Source organism: Galeopterus variegatus, unplaced genomic scaffold, assembly GCF_000696425.1.
Source record: "Galeopterus variegatus unplaced genomic scaffold, G_variegatus-3.0.2 Scaffold13464, whole genome shotgun sequence".
NCBI classification, from domain to species: domain Eukaryota; kingdom Metazoa; phylum Chordata; class Mammalia; order Dermoptera; family Cynocephalidae; genus Galeopterus; species Galeopterus variegatus.
Genome location: NW_007739575.1, coordinates 25,492 through 30,608, shown reverse-complemented (window position 1 = coordinate 30,608; position 5,117 = coordinate 25,492). Strand labels below are relative to the sequence as shown.

General features: G+C 51.8%; 1 pseudogene; it reads left to right on the top strand.

The window, feature by feature from the left end:
* Nucleotides 1-5,117, top strand: part of LOC103581612 — a 12,126-nt pseudogene that overhangs the window by 1,899 nt on the left and 5,110 nt on the right.

The window sequence follows — 5,117 nt, the reverse complement described above, 5'->3', positions numbered from 1 at the left end:
AGTTCTAGAGGCTTAATTCTATGCAGGTTCAAGTTATATATTTATTTTAGCATGTATGAAGTAAAAATAAAAACTAATTAATTTGTCATATTCTTGGGTCACAGCTATGGATAAGGCTATTTAAAAGGGGAGTTGATTTGAAGCAAAATATTAAATAAATAATGGTACTTACTGGGGGTACAAAGGCTTGGTAAAACCCAGGCAGGTGTCCAAGAGCTGGGAAACCTCCCTGGGGGATGCACAGGTGGCTCTCTTGGTGGAGAGGGGAGCTCGTGGATGTGGCCCTGCTTTCTCCCAGGGAAGGCGGCCCAGGCCCCAAACTGCCAGCACAGCCAGCGCATCTAGGAGCTGGGACAGGAGGCAGAGTGTGTGCAGGTGGAGCTGAGCGAAGGCCAGAGGCAGCTGCGGGAGCTTGAGGGCAAGGAGCCCCAAGATGCTGGCAAGCAGTTCCAGCTGCAGGAGTTCTGCAAGAGGGTCGCTGTGGCCCAGAGCCAGGTGCAGGTCAGTGCCTGGGCCTCAGGGGGTGGATGGTGGGAGCAACCTCTCAGGCTGGGGTTCCTGGGACCAGGACACATGGGCTCTGGGGCCAAAGCCCACTGTGGAACCTGTGCATGCTCAGGCCCTCTGGCTGGTGGCACTAACTCCCACCTGGCCTCCCAGGGTGAGGCTGGTATTGTTTAGAAGCTGGGAGTTGGCTCACTTCTAAACACAGCAGAGGCAGAGAGGCGGACCCTGCCTGAAGACCGTCTAGGAGGCCAATGAGAGGGTGAAGGGTGGGCATCTAAAGAAAATCTACCCTTCAGCATGCAGCTCTCCCTCCCTCAGTCCATCCCAGCCCATCCTTTCAGCTGTGCGTTTGCCTCCCCTACATCCCATCCTCCTGTCTATGTGTTCACCTAACCCACCCATCTGCTTAGCCATTTATCAGTTGATTGACCAACTGTCCACTTATCCATGTATCCATCCATCGTTCCATTCCTATTTATTGATTCATGCATTATCTGTCTGTGTTAGTTTGCTAGGGCTGCCGTGCAAAGTACTGCAGACTGGGTGGCTTAAGCAATAGAAGTTTAGTTTCTCACACTTCTGGAGGCTGGAAGTCCATGATCAAGGTGTTGGCAGGTCTGGCTACCTCTGAAGCCTCTCTACTTGACTTGCAGGTGTCCACCTTCTCACTGTGTCTTCACGTGGTGTTTCCTCTGTATGCACATCCCTGGTGTCCCTTCCTCTTCTCATAAGGACACCAGTTCTATTGGATTAGGACCCCATTTAATCTGAATTACCTCTTTAAAGGCCCTATCTCCAAATATAGTCACATACTGAGGTACTGGGGCTTAGGATTTCCACATTGGAATTTGAGGGGCGGGGGACACAATTCTGCCTGTAACAATGTTCGTCGTATGTTTACCTTTATGTGATCCCACCCACCTCTTCATCTGTCCACCACCCTTCCATCCATTTGTCTTTGCAGCTGTCCATCCATTCTTTATTCCTTTTTGTCCTCAGTTCAGGTGTCTAAGACACAGTACAGTCGAATGGCTGAGAGCACGGGCTCTGGTACCTGTCTGGGTTTGAATCCCAGCTCTTCCACTTACTAGCTGTGTGTCCTTAGTCAAGTTTCCTAACCTCTCTGTGCCTCAGTTTCCTAATCTATAAACTAGCGATAATAATAATTGCACTCTTTCATAGGTTTGTTAGGATCATTTAACACACACAGAGCATTTAGTGTAGTGCTGAGTACATGTCATGGTAGCTACCATTATTAGTGTTTTGTTGTCATTATTAGTCTATCATCCACTCACCCTTTTCCCTTTCTGTCTGTCCCTCTCTCTACTCATCTGTCCTTGTTGACTGCCAGGCACTATACCAGGCTCGCAGTAGCCCCTGTGCATGGCCTAGTGGAGACTGTGTGGGTCACAGGTGCTGAAGGAGAAGCAGGTGACAGAGCGGCTGGCATTGCTATTGGCCCAGAGTGAGAAGTGGCTGCAGGAGCTCGAGAGGAATATGCAGCTCATGCAGCAGCAGCAGGGGCAGCTGCAGTGGCAGCTTTGCAAGGAGACAGAGCAGAAGCGGTGCCTGGAGATGGAGATGAAAAAGCGGCAGCACTGCTTCAAGGTCAGGCTCATGGCTGAAGGGGGCACCCTGAGCCCGGGGCTCAGCCAGGGGAGGCCAGAAAGGGTTTGTCCTGGTCCCGACAGTCACAGCCACATGATCTTATAAAACAGGTCATGTAGACTCTCTGAGTTGGTTTTTTCATCTGAAAATGAGGAGCGTTATAGGAAACTCAAGCTAGGGTGAGACTTCAGAGAGATGAAAAATATAACGTGACTGGGATCTCGCAGGAACCAGACACATGTTTGCATCTGTTTTCTGGTCCCCAGAGAGGCTGAGGAGTGCTTTGCAGGGTTGTCTAGGGAGTGGGAAGGCCTTCCTGTGGGCTTCGGGGATCACTGGCAGGCTCTGGGGAGATGCTGGCACTGTAAACATCCCTGCCCACTGAGTTTCTGTCCCAGGAGCTGGAGCTGAAGCATGAGCAGCAGNAGGCCCTCTGGCTGGTGGCACTAACTCCCACCTGGCCTCCTAGGGTGAGGCTGGTATTGTATAGAAGCTGGGAGTTGGCTCAGTTCTAAACACAGCAGAGGCAGAGAGGCAGACCCTGCCTGAAGACCGTCTAGGAGGCCAATGAGAGGGTGAAGGGTGGGCATCTAAAGAAAATCTACCCTTCAGCATGCAGCTCTCCCTCCCTCAGTCCATCCCAGCCCACCCTTTCAGCTGTGCGTTTGCCTCCCCTACATCCCATCCTCCTATCTATGTGTCCATCTAACCCACCCATCTGCTTAGCCTTTTATCAGTTGATTGACCAACTGTCCACTTATCCATGTATCCATCCACCGTTCCATTCCTATTTATCAATTCATGCATTATCTGTCTGTGTTAGTTTGCTAGGGCTGCCGTGCAAAGTACTGCAGACTGGGTGGCTTAAGCAATAGAAGGTTAGTTTCTCACACTTCTGGAGGCTGGAAGTCCACGATCAAGGTGTCAGCAGGTCTGGCTACCTCTGAAGCCTCTCTACTTGACTTGCAGGTGTCCACCTTCTCACTGTGTCTTCACGTGGTGTTTCCTCTGTATGCACATCCCTGGTGTCCCTTCCTCTTCTCATAAGGACACCAGTTCTATTGGATTAGGACCCCATTTAATCTGAATTACCTCTTTAAAGGCCCTATCTCCAAATATAGTCACATACTGAGGTACTGGGGCTTAGGATTTCCACATTGGAATTTGAGGGGCGGGGGACACAATTCTGCCTGTAACAATGTTCGTCGTATGTTTACCTTTATGTGATCCCACCCACCTCTTCATCTGTCCACCACCCTTCCATCCATTTGTCTTTGCAGCTGTCCATCCATTCTTTATTCCTTTTTGTCCTCAGTTCAGGTGTCTAAGACACAGTACAGTCGAATGGCTGAGAGCACGGGCTCTGGTACCTGTCTGGGTTTGAATCCCAGCTCTTCCACTTACTAGCTGTGTGTCCTTAGTCAAGTTTCCTAACCTCTCTGTGCCTCAGTTTCCTAATCTATAAACTAGCGATAATAATAATTGCACTCTTTCATAGGTTTGTTAGGATCATTTAACACACACAGAGCATTTAGTGTAGTGCTGAGTACATGTCATGGTAGCTACCATTATTAGTGTTTTGTTGTCATTATTAGTCTATCATCCACTCACCCTTTTCCCTTTCTGTCTGTCCCTCTCTCTACTCATCTGTCCTTGTTGACTGCCAGGCACTATACCAGGCTCGCAGTAGCCCCTGTGCATGGCCTAGTGGAGACTGTGTGGGTCACAGGTGCTGAAGGAGAAGCAGGTGACAGAGCGGCTGGCATTGCTATTGGCCCAGAGTGAGAAGTGGCTGCAGGAGCTCGAGAGGAATATGCAGCTCATGCAGCAGCAGCAGGGGCAGCTGCAGTGGCAGCTTTGCAAGGAGACAGAGCAGAAGCGGTGCCTGGAGATGGAGATGAAAAAGCGGCAGCACTGCTTCAAGGTCAGGCTCATGGCTGAAGGGGGCACCCTGAGCCCGGGGCTCAGCCAGGGGAGGCCAGAAAGGGTTTGTCCTGCTCCCGCCAGTCACAGCCACATGATCTTATAAAACAGGTCATGTAGACTCTCTGAGTTGGTTTTTTCATCTGAAAATGAGGAGCGTTATAGGAAACTCAAGCTAGGGTGAGACTTCAGTGAGATGAAAAATATAACGTGACTGGCATCTCGCAGGAACCAGACACATGTTTGCATCTGTTTTCTGGTCCCCAGAGAGGCTGAGGAGTGCTTTGCAGGGTTGTCTGGGGAGTGGGAAGGCCTTCCTGTGGGCTTTGGGGATCACTGGCAGGCTCTGGGGAGATGCTGGCACTGTAAACATCCCTGCCCGCTGAGTTTCTGTCCCAGGAGCTGGAGCTGAGGCATGAGCAGCAGCAGAAGATCCTGAAGATCAAGACAGAAGAGATCGCAGCGTTCCAGAGGAAGAGGCGCAGTGGGAGCAATGGCTCTGTGGTGAGCCTGGAGCAGCAGCAGGTGGGGCTGGGCTGAGCCTGCATCCCCGAGAGGTCCTGCAGCCTGGCAGGGCAGCCCTGGCTGGTTGCCAGGGTCCCCTGGAGGCCAGCTGGTGGGAACACTATTCTCCCCATTGGACTGTGGGTGGCAGTCCCACAGCCAGAGGTGGGAACTGAGTTCTCTCCCCACCTCCCCACTTTCCCTCAGAAGATCAAGGAGCAGAAGAAGTGGCTGGACCAGGAGATGGAGAAGGTCCTGCAGCAGCGCCGGGTGCTGGAGGAGCTGGGGGAGGAGCTCCCCAAGCAGGAGGCCATCATGGCCAAGAAGGAGGCCCTGATGCAGGAAAAGACAGGGCTAGAGAGCAAGTACCTGCGGTCCAGCCAGGTGAGGCCCTACCAGGTGAGGTCCTAACAGGTGATGTCCCTGCCAGGCAAGGACCTGTAATGGTGAGGTCTAGCTAGGTGAGGTCCCCCCAGGTGATAACCCTGCCAGGTGAGTTCCTGCTAGGCGAAGTCTTACCAGGTGATGTCCCCACCAAGTGAGGTCTAGACAGGTTAGGTTTTTCTAGTTGATGT